Raw genomic sequence first — 13,639 nt, 5'->3', positions numbered from 1 at the left:
AAACATGTCTGAGACCATGCATCCCTGGCTGCTAAGCACCATGGCGGACAGGGCTAGAAAGGTAACAGCTTTATTTCGAGCAGGGGGCAAAGACAAGGCAGCACTTTACAGCTACATTGTAACTAGATCCTGCATCAGTGTTTCTCTTAAACATTCTGATGACCCCACTTCTTCTGTGCCAAACCTAACTGAAATGTGTTCTTTGAAAGGCTCGTTCTGGCAGATGTCAATCAGGCTTGTGGTGGAGAACACTGACTCGTTGAGCCGTTGTTACACCTACACATGATGAATAGTGAAGAAAGGGATGCTTGGCCATACAAAATGTTTCACAGCCTTACCCTTTCTTAAATCAAAAATTGATCTTGTTAAACATATTAGTGTTATGTGTTAGTCACTATCAATAGCTTCTTGAAAGCATCCTGGATTCTCATCTGTGAAAGAAGATTCAAAATGAAGTCAGCATTGCTAAGAAAATCACTCAAAATAGAGTCAAAAGGATACTGAGGAAGTAGGGCCCATGCAAGTCTCCTGTTCCAATTCTCAAAGCACCATGAACTTTTGAGTTTTGTCAATTGCAACTGGACAACCTCCTGAAACACATCCTTCTACTTTGGACTGAAAGATCATGAAAATTCTGTTGGCTAAATATCCAATGATGCATTAGATAGTTTAAATTCTGCCAGCACCAATCATAATTCTATCAAAAGAAGTTATATAACCTCTTGGTTTTTACCTTTATAAGCCTTCATTCTATGCGTGCAAGCAACCTGGAGCATACTTTTGATTTCAGTCGACTCTGTGCCTCTCAGATTGCAATCCCTAAGACCTCGAATAAATATTTTGATTTCTTCAGAAACAAAAAACAAAAAAAATATTAGTGTTATAACTAGAGTAACTCAGCTCTTGTTACAAATGAAATAAACATTGCATTCCAAATCTTGGGAGTCCACTCATGTAAAATTCCGTTAGTGTTCGTGTTATGGGGCCTTGTTAAACAGAGCCAACCAAAATACTATTCTTGCTTATATACCAGCAGTGAAAGCAGAAGAAAGAAAAAGTCTCATTTTAAGAAAAAAGAAAATTCTGTGTTTCTGATTATGTTAGTGGACTCGTTAGTAGCCACAAAATACCACCTACAAATAGAACAACATGGAGACACTGAATTTCAAGAGCCACACTGGAAACACCTACCGTTCTAGAGAATTATTTAAGAATTACAGTCCTATCAAGTTCCCATATGGGGCAGTGAGTGGTCTGTGTGAAAGCTTTTCAGGTCACCAACGGCCGGGAGGGAGGCAGACACCTTGCCACCCTCTGAACTTGATAAGAGGCTCAGACCCTAATTCTGGGGATACCAAATTAGATGTGAGTGCTGGGGCAGAGGGAGCATCCCCTGGGTTTCAGCTGCTACTGTTGCAGAGAAGCACAAGTTAATTTCCAGTGTTACTTTAAGGACCCTCTCCTGTTTGTTCCCATAGTTACCTCCAAAATGTTTCTGTCACTTGCAGAAAGAACCCTTGGTTCTAATTAGGACTGCGTTTGCTAATTACACTCCCATTGTTTCTTACCCACTCACAGTGAGCCTGGAATGACTGACCCGCTCTTCCCTTGATCTTTCTCAGCTCCAGGGACCATTCCCATGATCTGTACTCAGGGCTGAGCCCCTGTCCCCCCTGCGCGCACTGATGTGCATCTCTGCCCCTGGAAGAGGGTGCTCATAGACTTCTAACCTGTGCACACGTGGCCCATCACATGCATATTTGCAATCTCTGGAGCAGCTCCTCCTGAGTAAATGACCATTTCCCCCACGAGAGGTCCTCATGCTGCCTCTTGGTGTAGTCTGCCAGTCAATAAAAGCTTAAACAGAGGCCGAGCAGCTTTTCAGAGAATGGAAAATGAATGGGAATTTGGGGTGGATGCCCCAGACTCAGCGCCAATAACTTAGAGGGTGATCATAAAAATAGCAACTTCTTTTACCATGTGCTAAGAGTTTTCCGCAAGTTCATTTCATTTAACCTGTGCACCTCTGTCAGAGTTGAGGAATTCGAGGGAGCAGGTTTAGGGGAAAGTGCCCAAAGAAACCCAGCTAGGAAAGTACAGAGGTGAGCCTCGTCCCTGGGCTTCAGATCATGAGCTGACAACCACGTGTCAGCGTTTCATAATTTGGAACTTGTTTGGGCCTCAGCTTCCTCATCTCCACATGGGACCCCTGCACTAGCGGGGAGCCACTGGTGGGTTTTGAGGGGATGAAGTAGAGAACAGTGTGGAGTTCCTGTGAAGGTCTGTGCTTTGTTGAGTTCTGCGCCTCGCAAATATTAGCCGTGACTCCTAGGGAAGGGCTGAGTGTTGAGTGCTCACAAGTCCCTGCTTGCTAGGGACTCCCCAAACCAGTGAAAAACCTGGACCTTGAGGTCTGGTGGCTTTTCTTTTACCAAAAAAGCACCTGAGCTCCTTCCTGCGCGACACCCAGCACAGGAGGCGTGGCTACCCCTCCACGTCTCCTCCTCTTTCCCCACAACCTTGACCTTCCCCTGCCCTCTCCATGAGCTGTGTTAACATGGAGTCTTTGGCCTGAAACCCATGCCTGACAGAGGAGCATTTCTAGGGCAAAGCCTGTGTTTTTCAGGGAACATTCAGCCTGTGGGAGCAGCGGGGTCCAGGGAAAGCTCCAAGGAGGCTCTACACATATGTGGGTCCTGCACTGGGAGGCCCACAATGGCTGTTTGGGCAGGTCTGAGGTTTCACGGGTGTCTTCCCACTGGACTCACTTGTTCATTTCTTGCTCAGTTTCCCAAATCCTTGAGTGCCTGTCCTGTGCTTGACAGGAAAGAGGGCTTGGCAGAAATAAGATCATCTCTCTGCCCTACTTGCCATTTTAGTGCAGAGAGTGATGCAGAAATCACATGTGAATAAACATGGAAATATGATTTCAGAAAGGCTGATGGCTCTGAGGTCATAAATAGGGTGAAGGAATAGAGAGGGATGAGTGAGCAGAGCCACTGGCCTGGGGTGGTCAGTAAAGGGCACTTTCAGAAGACAGGACCAGCGTTGTCGTCTAAATGAAGGAGGCAGCACTCACCCATCTGGGGAAAGGCGTACCTGGCAGAGGAAATGGCACAAGTGAGCTTGAGAGGCTAGTCGGACAGAAGGATGGTCAGTGGCTAGGTAGGAGGGGCTTGGACATATGCATGTCTGGAGCAGGAGCATGGATTTGAATCTCAGTGTGATTTGGAGGCATTGGTGGGCTTTGAGCATCATGGACTCATGGTCCCATTTGGAGTTTTAAGCTGTTTCCGTTAAGTGTGCTATTGTAAAGGACAGTTCAGGGAAGGAGGGGTGGGGGTTGACTGCCAGCCTCCGAGGTCCGGTCCAGCCCCAAATCCAGGCTTGTGATGGGGTAGGGTGTTACAGGACACAGGACAGGGAAGGGAGTTTGGGTCCTGGAAAGCCTTGGTCACCATCATAATTTTGTCTGGGGCAGGCTCTGGGTGAAGAGTGGCTGGGCGTGACCTATGAACCTGGGTTGCCTTTCAGAGTCAAGGTTGTTTGCCTCCCCAGCTGGGCAGAAGGACAGGTTGAGCAGAGCGCAGGCAGGTGGCCTCAGGGTTAAATCTGATTCACATTCACATCAGGCACAAAATAATCTGCAATCCTCAACGTTGTACTTCTATCAGGTCCCCCACTGAGATGTTGTGTAATCAATGGCAAGAAAACCAGAAGAGCGACATCAAAATTATTTTAAAAGAAAGGCAAAATGAAATACTTGCCTCCTGGATTATTTTAGAAGACTTGCTAAAAACAACAAAAAGCTGTAATTATGCTGCTTGCAAATAGGATACAATGAAGCAATTAACTTAGTGTCACATTGAAATAATTCATAACTATAGAACATTGTCTATGAAGTATAATCCCAAGTGGTTTTCACTGTAGACATTACAGGATCGCTAACTAGCAATAAGACTAAAATAGTATTAGAAAAATATTTTAGTGGAGAGAGAACATCTTGCTGTGGTTCTGGTTCTGTAGCTGTAGGATCAATGGAAGGTGGGGTCAGCTCAGTGGTGACTCACTTCTGTTTTCAGGCTGTGTGGATGGCCTTCGATGCAGAGACTTTTCCTGTGGCTGATGGAGGATGGGGAGGAAGTGTGGGGCCAGAATGGGGGGAAGACCAGAGAGGCCTATCCCCCCTGAGCAATCCCCTTAAGGTTTTCTAAAACATCTGAAGCCCAGCAAGGGGCAAGGGGGAGGACCAGAGTCTAGGTCAATGGAATTCGGATCCTGTGATTTGTTGAGTCAAAAGAAAGTCCCAAGCTGCTGTCTGCACCAGGAGGACCAGGTTACCCTCACGATCTTGAGATCTTGAGAAAGATCTGCTGTGTTAGGATGGGGCTGACCTGCCAGAGCAGTCTTTCCCCTGGGCTCCTCATCCTTGGAGGGACCCTGGCTCCTCAACCAACCGCAGCCTAGTGCTACCCCTTCCTTGGGGATCTGGACATCCAGAGGATGCCCTGGTGGTCTCTGCCCTCTGCCAGATGTCCTATTTGCAACATCAGGGACATAAGGATATTTTTTTCGGAAACTTACATTCTTTCTCAGTTTTTCTTTTTCTTTTTCTTTTTTGTCTCAGGTATGCACTTTCTTAGGCTTTGGTGGTGTCTCTCAGCCAGCAGAGCTCCTAACTCATTGTCGTGAGCTCTTCTTTGAATAGATTCAATAATAACACATGATTCTTTAGAATTTTCCTGACAGAATTTTGGCTAGTGTTTTGTAGGTGTCCAGCTCTTTGCAATAATGGCAGGTCTTGTCATCTGGTTTTGAAAGATTCTCGTACATCTCTGCAGGGTACATGCTGTGTAAATTAGGTATTTGGTGAAAATAATTTTTATGCTGATACACTTGAAGGAGGATGTGAAGTTTCCACTGGAGCTGTGGCATCTCCCTTTCTAACTGTGCTTCCTGCCCCCCCCCCCCCCCCCCCCGCCGATTGCAGTGAAGCTTTCGGTTTAGAGACATTTCAGATGATCTTTCAAGGCCCTTATTATTTCATATTCTTCAGTTCAGTTAGTATGCAACTGGTTTCTTTTTTTTCAGGAGTTTTTAAATGAGTGTTTAAACTCAAGCCATACCGATCATTGTCTTTCCTTCGGTTCACCTTCCATGTGGTCTTGTCTTCTGGTGAACTTGTTTCATCCAACTCCAGGCTCCCACCATCCATGCCTTCTCCAGGAACAGGAGCCCCGTCCCTCATCTTCTGCAGTGTTTGCCCAGAAGCTTGATCTGACTTTTTAAAAAGAGGTTTTTTTTGTACTATTCCTTTATCTTATGTAACAAATGTCTTCACTCTTTTGTTCATTCATTTAGCTTCTTTTGAAAACAGTGTCAGGCTTCCGTGAAGATGAGAATTTTTCTCTAGAGCATCTCTGAGAGCTCCCTGAATTTTTCCTTCATTTTCCCAAAGGCTTTTGCAGATGTTAACAGCGGCAGTGACTTGACTTTGGTACTCTGATATAGCTGGTAAAGACTGTGTTTTGCTGTTATGTTGACCATTAGCTCGACTTGTTTTTTTGTCTTGACATTTGTCCTCTTTTGGTAGTTTTGGAATGTGTACTTTACACCCAAGTAAAAGGTCAGATGTTTCTAGGTCTTTATGCGTGGTCTCCAACTTTATTGTTGCTGATACCATGTCTCCCAGAAGGGTGCCACTGAACTTGACTCAGGCCCTTCAAATTCATTTTCGATTGGTCATAGCTATTCAAAAATATGTTGTCTCTCCTCCAGAGGGGCAGAATCTCCAGTGTCCACTTTTTTCTTTTTCTTTTTTAAAAAGATTTTATTTATTTGAGAGAGAGTGAGCAAGTGAGCGAGAGAGAGTGAGAGAGAGCAGAAGCAGGAGGGGCGGCCGGCAGAGGGAGAGGGAGAAGCAGGCTCTCCGCTGAGCAGGGAGACTGACATGGGGGCTCAATCCCAGGACCCTGGGATCATGACCTGAGCTGAAGTCAGACGCTTCACCGATTGAGCCACCCAGACACCCCATCCAGTGTCCACTTTGTCTCTGTATAAAGTCAGATCTTTTTATTTTATTTTTTTAAAGATTTTATTTATTTATTTGACAGAGAGAGAGAGCACAAGCAGAGGGAGCAGCAGAGGGAGAGGGAGAAGCAGGCTTCCCGCTGAGCAGGGAGCACGATGCGGGGCTTGATCCCAGGGCCCCGGGATCATGACCTGAGCTGAAGGCAGACGCTTAACGACTGAGGCACCCAGGCGCCCCAGATCTTTTAATTTTTTTTAAGTCAGATCTTGATAATGAAAAATCCGACCTTGACTATCAAACTGCCACCGCACACAGCAATGAGTGGGGAGCTGGGTCTGGTCTAAGGTGCTCTGGATGTGCTGCTACTGACTGGCCCCAGGACCAGCAGGACACAGATCATCATGAATATGACATGAGGCCACTGCAGAGTCACCTCACATCCAGAATATCATTAACTTCAGAGAACATCGAGAGCATTATGCCTGGAATCGAACGAGTGCTGGGCAGCCAGGCGGACCTCAGCCGAGGTGGGGGAGAGGGACAAATACAGTAAACCCTGACTAATGCTCTTTCTTCAAACAACTTTATTTAGGTGCCGAGGGGTATCCCCAGAGCTCCGAACACCTTGCCCACACACACTATGCAGAGCAACTTTAGGTTTACTGAAAACATGAGCATAAAATACAAAGAGTTCTTAAAAACAGTTTCTCCTATAATTAACATCTTGCATTAGTGTGACACAGTTACAATTGATAAGCAAATATTGACACATTTTCATTAATAAGTCAGCATCCCCCCCACTCCTCTCCTTGCCTGTGGCCTGGGATCTCTTTCAAAGCCGCAATCTGGGAACAACTGTTTCCTGTTTCACGGGACTCCTGTCCTTAATTGCCCATTATCTAGTGTCTTGCAAACAGTTGTGTGGTATATCTTATCTGTTTTTTTCCCCTGGAGGAAGGGCAGATTCATCCCGCATTATTCCACCACGGCCGGAAGCTAAGGTCTTTTTGTGTATCTTTGACACCACGAAGACAGGAGAGACTTACTGTGTTTTGAAGTCTACCATTAGGTGGCGCTGTTGTACAACTGAGATGCTTTTCAGAAAAGGCCCCGTACAAAGAAGTTCTTTTAAGAGATCTATGAAATTATATATTTGGTATTAGTTTGGGTACAAAAGTCTGTCTTGTGGAGCTCTACTTTATTCCTATATCTGTTATCATGGAATTTTTGCTTCAGTGTAAAATTTATAAAGATATTTTGCCTACAATCATACATGTCACAGATTGACTATGACAATCTCCTGGGACCCAGTAGGAGAAATATTACAGTCGTTAAGGGTAGGTTTCCACGTCTAAGTGGATTTAGATATATTTATGAAGGCACTGATTAACATTCATTCCTGACGTGCTGAGAAGAATAAGATGTGTTTCCTGCCTCAGAGGGCTCCTGTCCGCATGGGGGAGACATAGATGTGGACCCCCAGTGACCAAGGAGGCATTCTTCACAGAGCAGGTGACCATCTATCAGGGTGCAAAAGATGTGTAGAAATTTTCCACTGGAGAAGGGGGCAAATAACAGTCCGTCCCCAACAGTGGAAATATCACGTAGAAGGAGATAGATATTCAAAATATCATAACCAGGTCAGAGAAGATGGAGTGGGTCCATGCAATTAGCAGGAATAAAAGAGCAATAGGAAATAAGGATAAGGAAGGGGACCAGGACCACAGCATGAAGGGCCAGATTTGCTACATAAGGGCTCAGATTATACCTTGTAGCCAGTGGAGAGTAAACATAGTTATCAGTTAAGTGATTAATATGATTAAAATGGTGTTTTAGACTAGAGTCTCTAAACTACTTGGGCTGAACAGCCTTTATAATAAATGCAGTTTTAGTAAACATCCAATATATTTATACATACATATATATATACACACATATGTAGCACTATGTAGACACATGATGCAGATTATAAAATATGCATAAAACTATGCAGCTTGTGGTAATAATGACATAGACTTTGACAATTTTGAATTTTTTACAGATTATACATCAGGTCTGATTAGATCCCTGTTTTATGTTATAGTGGAGCTAATTTAAGTGGAATGGAAGACATCTGAGTCTCAATGTTCTCTTGATCACTTCAAGAAATTCGACCACGGCAGTGAACTTGCATTCTTTCTTCAAGCCTGACATACTGCCATTTCACACAGAAACAGTAGGATTGTTCTCCCAAGTCAATATTAGAGGCCTAACTTCTTTCTTATTTATTAATTTAAGATAAGTGCAAATTGGAGACTCACTGTTTTATTTGTCCCCTGTGGAGCACTGTGCGCGGCCTTCGATGCATGTGTCCTCACACACCCCCCCGGGCTGGGTGACTCTGGCTGCAGCCCTCCAGAGAGACTGCAGAACGTAGGCAGGAGACCAACACGGACACCAAACAGGAGCTGCTTCTCTGTTGGTAATCAGAGCAGAGATCAATTAAATCTGAGATAAACAGTTACAATCCAATTCAAATAATACATATTTCACTTCAGCCTCTTGTAAATTAACAAAGCAAAATATTAAAAATAATAATTATGTCCCCCAAAGTTCTGGTATTACGAGTGAACATGGGTTAGAGTTATCCTGGAAAGAAAACTTAGTGACTGATCTCTGGCCAGTGTGTTAGAAACGACAAGACCCCTTCACTGGTGAGGACACAGCAAGAAGTCAGCAGTCCGTGACCCCGAAGAGGGGTTTTGCCAGAATCCGGCCACGCTGGCTCCCTGATCTCAGACTATCAGCACCCAAAACTGTGAGAAGTATATGTCTGTTAGTTACAAGGGGTGTTTTGTTGCAGGAGCTCAAATGGACCAGGACCAAGAACAAAGATAAACTGGAATATTTGACCTAGGTTTTCTGCTGCAGTATTGCAGAAGATGCCCGAGGCGACTTGAATTGGCATCCATCTCTCCATCTTTCTGCCCAACCATTAGCCCTTGAAATGAATATGGCTACTTCACTGACGACGCTGAGCTTCTCACATGTAGCAAGGAGCATCACACCCCTGCCTCAGTTTTGCAGGTACTTTATTGTACAAACTTTATAAATTACTGTTTATAAATTACATCAAGTACATGAAAGATATTGTATAAATTCAGAGGTTTGTTTCCTAATTAATATCATGTGAAGCATTAAGATAGCTGTCTTGAAAGAAATGGTTGTAAATAATCTATAGCTAGACCATTTGCAACGACCATTGTTCACTCCCAAATTGCGTTTTGACCTTGTTCATTTGTTGACTGGAAAATTGCATCCCTTTTCCTACTTCTGAGTGTGAAGGTGATATCAGCTCTGTGAGACATTTCAGGATTTATAGTTTCTGCATTCTGTCTTCCAGACAAAGTTGGAAAGTATGCTTTTTCTCAGTGCTAAATATCAGAATTGTGGCTAGTCTTTAGGCAAACACCTTTTTTTAAAAAAAAGATTTTATTTATTTATTTTGACAGAGAGACAGAGAGAGAGGGAACACAAGCAGGGGGGGTGGGAAAGGGAGAAGCAGGCTTCCCGCCGAGCCCGACACAGGGCTCGATCCCAGGACCCTGAGATCATGACCTGAGCCGAAGGCAGATGCTTAACGACTGAGCTACCCAGACGCCCCTAGGCAAACACCTTTTAAAAAGTTGAAACAGGGGCGCCTGGGTGGCTCAGTTGGTTAAGCAACTGCCTTCGGCTCAGGTCATGATCCTGGAGTCCCTGGATCGAGTCCCGCATCGGGCTCCCTGCTCGGCAGGAGCCTGCTTCTGCCTCTGACCCTCCCCCCTCTCATGTGCTCTCTCTCTCTCTCATTCTCTCTGTCTCAAATAAATAAATAAAATCTTAAAAAAAAAAAAAAGTTGAAACAGGACGGGGCGCCTGGGTGGCTCAGTCAGTTAAGCCACCGACTCTTGATCTGGGCTCAGGTCATGATCTCGGGGTCGTGAGATTGAGCCCCACATCGGGCTCTACTGGGCTCTGCCGGGCTCTGCTGGGCTCTGCCAGGCTCTGTGCTCAGCATGGAGTCTGCTTGTACCTCTCCTTCTGCTCCTCCCTCCGCTTGCATGTGCTCGCAGGCTCTCTCTCTCTCTCTCAAATAAATAAATAAATAAATAAATAAATAAATAAATAAAATCTCGAAAGCTGAAACAGGCTGGAGCTACATATGTATAAAGGTATACCCACCAAATCTTAGGGGAGACTTTTTTTTTTTTTTTAAAGATTTTATTTATTTATTTGACAGAGAGATACACAGCGAGAGAGGGAACACCAGCAGGGGGAGTGGGAGAGGGAGAAGCAGGCTTCCCGCTGGGCAGGGAGCCAGATGCGGGGCTCGATCCCAGGACCCTGGGATCATGACCTGAGCCGAAGGCAGACGCTTAACGACTGAGCCACCCAGGCGTCCTAGGCGAGACTTTTTAAAGCAGACCACCCAGTGTAAACCTGATGTGAGTTGGATGTTTTTATTGGTACATTGATTCCTTACCTGGCCTTTAAACATCCGTTATTGGACTATGTCATGTTTCCACAATATTCTCTGTATAGGAGCTCCCTTGGTTTTTGCAGGTGCAGGACGGCCCGATGAGCTGCCCATTTCCCCTGTGCACTTTAGTGAACCTTTGTACATTGTTTTGCCTGGTCACTTCCTATCTTATTATTCAACTGTATTTTCTCCATAGCACTTACCGCTATTTGAGATGATTTTGTTTATGTATGCTGTGTTTACTTTCTCCCCCTCTTCACTTACATGTAAAACTGCATGAGGTCAGGGGCCTTGTTTTCCTGTTCATCATGCTGTCATCGGTGCCAAGACAGGACCTGGCACAAATTGAGTGGTCAATACAAAATCATTGATTATGTAAATAAATGAACATTGACAATAGTACCTGATGTCATGTTCACTGTCACGAAACATTTATTCAATGTTGTGCCCATAGTGAACAATATGACATTGTGAAGTTGAACATATGTGAAGAATATATATCTCATATTAAGTGTTCTAACCCCCAAATCAGCAACAGACAAACAGACAAAAAACCCGCAAAAGAACACAAGGAAATTTTGGAAGGTTATGGTTATGTTTCATATCTTGGTTGTGGTGATGGTATGATGGGTACATGCAAATGTCCAAACTCATCAAGATGTATACATTAAATGTGTATAACTTTTTATATGTCAGTTATATCCCAATAATATTTTTTTAAGAAGCATTTATTAAGCAGGACCACAGTGTTACACAACCCCAGTGGGGTGTGTGTGTGTGTGTGTGTGTGAAAGACCAGGCTCTGCACAAAACAGATTGACGCCTGGAAGACCCAACTAAATAGAAACTTGTCATCCAAGTAGCTCCTGGATAATGTGCCAGTGACTTCCTTTGTATTTGGAATTATCTTGTAATGAGGATGTCTGGGTAGTTCAGTAGATAAACCCTTTTAGGTGAAGATCCCCACAGAGCCCTCCGAAATTGAGTATCAACCCTGCTCCGTCATAAACAGCATTAGAGGCCGACAAACCACACTTCATTCCCACATTTCATTCATAATCACAGCAAGACACTTTTTAAAATAGAAACAAGGAGGGGCGCTTGGGTGGCTCAGTCAGTTGAGCGTCTGCCTTTGGCTCAGGTCATGATCTCGGGGGATCCTGGGATCGAGCCCCGAGTGGGGCTCCCTGCTAAGTGGGGAGCCTGCTTCTTCCTCTCCCCGCCCCCTGCTTGTGTGCCCTCTCTTTATCTCTCTCTATCAAATATATAAAATCTTTAAGAAAAATAAATTCATATAAAAATATAAAAAATAAAAAATTCATTTGCTTAAGTAAATGATGAGGAAAATTATAAAAAAATAAAATAGAAGCAAGTATACAAAGTATTTTTTTAAAAATCAAATTGGGATTCAGTGCTACCTAACACTAATTTAGAGAGAGAGTTAAATTTAATTGATTTGGGTAGGGTAAAATGGCAATAATTGTTGGACATGGTATTTAAATTTCATGACTTGAATTTCTTTTTTTAAATTTTTTAATTTTTTTTTATTTAAAGATTTTATTTATTTATTTGAGAGAGAGAGAATGAGTGAGAGCACATGAGAGGGGAGAGGGTCAGAGGGAGAAGCAGACTCCCCGCTGAGCAGGGAGCCCGATGCGGGACTCGATCCAGGGACTCCAGGATCATGACCTGAGCTGAAGGCAGTCGCTCAACCAACTGAGCCACCCAGGCGCCCAACTTGAATTTCTTATTGCTTCTTTTCACGTGAGATTTACCTTTGTAAATGCGCCATCACAGAAAACTTTTCAGAGAGTTCTTCCTTGCATTTTTCTCTCTGAGGGTACCAGTGTCGTGTTCAGGGATTGGTGACGGAGAAAGGTATAAGGAGAAGATGAATGTGCTTCAGCCTTAGAAGTGTCTCCAGCTACTGACTTTGTTCTTTCCCTCAGGCTGAATGAGGTGAATGTAGAGTATCTTGCAGTTGAATAATTTGGATTGCTTTTAGGCGAGAATTTTTGTGATGTTATAAAAATTGAGATCTAAAAGGAAACTTAAACTTCAGTTCATTCTTTTGATGTATTTTGCCCGAAGCATGGTGCTAGGACCTGTTATTTTAAATAGGCAATATAAAAATATCTTTCTAATTCACTCCTACAGTTGAAAGTTCCTCATGGATTGAAATTACTGTGATCTATCAAAATTTACTATGTTGTGGAAATAAAATAAAACCACATGTCAGGCAAGGAATGATGACAACAATGGACCAGCTTATTATGAAGCTTAAAATGAAAATGCTTTACTGGAAACAGTCCATTGGTCTTTTGGAAGATTGAGAATATGTGTCAAAATCAGAGTGCTGGTGTTCTATTTATTCTTATTGATGTGGCTAGTTTGCCCCATGCTTAAGGTCAGTCTTTTTGAATCCATAATAGTATTTGGTTTAATTGCATGTTGTTGTTGTTGTTGTTGAGATGTAATTAAGGTACCATAAGAGTCATCATTTTAAGGTGGACATTTCAGGGGTGCCTGGGTGGCTTAGTTGGTTAAGCGTCTGACTTCATTTTGGCTCGGGTCATGATCTTGGGGTGGTGAGATTGAGTCCCACATTGGGCTCCCTGCAGGGTGTGGAGTCTGCTTGGGATTCTCTCTCTTTCTCTCCCTCTGCCCCTCCCCTCCCATGCATGCTCTCTTTCTGTCTCTCTCTCTCTCTCAAAAAAAATAAAGTGTACATTTCAGTGATTTTGAGTGCAGGCACAAGGTTGTGCAACTGTCGTTACTAATTACAGAATATTTCATTAATCCAAAAAGATGAAACCACTAATCACATTTTGTAGCTATGGATTTGCCTATACTGGACATCTCGTGTAAACTGAGTCATATCATGTGCCTGACTACTTCCCCTTAGCAAAGTCTTCAAGATTTATCCATGTGGCAGCAAGTGTCAATACTTCATTTCTTTTTGTGGATGGGTGATAGTCCCTTGCACAGCTAGCTGTGCCACATTTTATTACTCACTTATAAATTGATGAATACTTGATTTGTTTCCATTTTATGGCTATCACGAATAATGCTGCTGTGAACATTTGTGTACAAATTTTTTTTGAACA

General features: G+C 43.6%; 1 long non-coding RNA gene and 1 other non-coding gene across 2 annotated transcripts in view; one reads left to right on the top strand and one right to left on the bottom strand.

Annotated features, from left to right (window-relative positions):
* LOC118023554 overlaps positions 1–13,032 on the top strand; it is a 24,927-nt gene extending 11,895 nt beyond the window's left edge. Inside the window, exons 5-6 of the long non-coding RNA XR_004682842.1 lie at positions 8,874–9,097; positions 12,690–13,032. This is a non-coding gene — a long non-coding RNA (uncharacterized LOC118023554). The remainder of the gene's footprint in view (positions 1–8,873; positions 9,098–12,689) is intronic.
* On the bottom strand, positions 5–135 carry LOC118023911. Its single transcript, XR_004682933.1, has one exon. It is a non-coding gene; the product is annotated as a small nucleolar RNA SNORA63 (small nucleolar RNA).
* Positions 13,033–13,639: the final 607 nt, after the last annotated feature.

Source organism: Mirounga leonina, unplaced genomic scaffold (genome assembly GCF_011800145.1).
Source record: "Mirounga leonina isolate KUSES-001 unplaced genomic scaffold, KU_Mleo_1.0 Mir_180, whole genome shotgun sequence".
In the NCBI taxonomy this organism is placed as follows: domain Eukaryota; kingdom Metazoa; phylum Chordata; class Mammalia; order Carnivora; family Phocidae; genus Mirounga; species Mirounga leonina.
The sequence above is the reverse complement of the archived record's forward strand: the minus strand, read 5'-3'. Positions and strand labels throughout refer to the sequence as shown.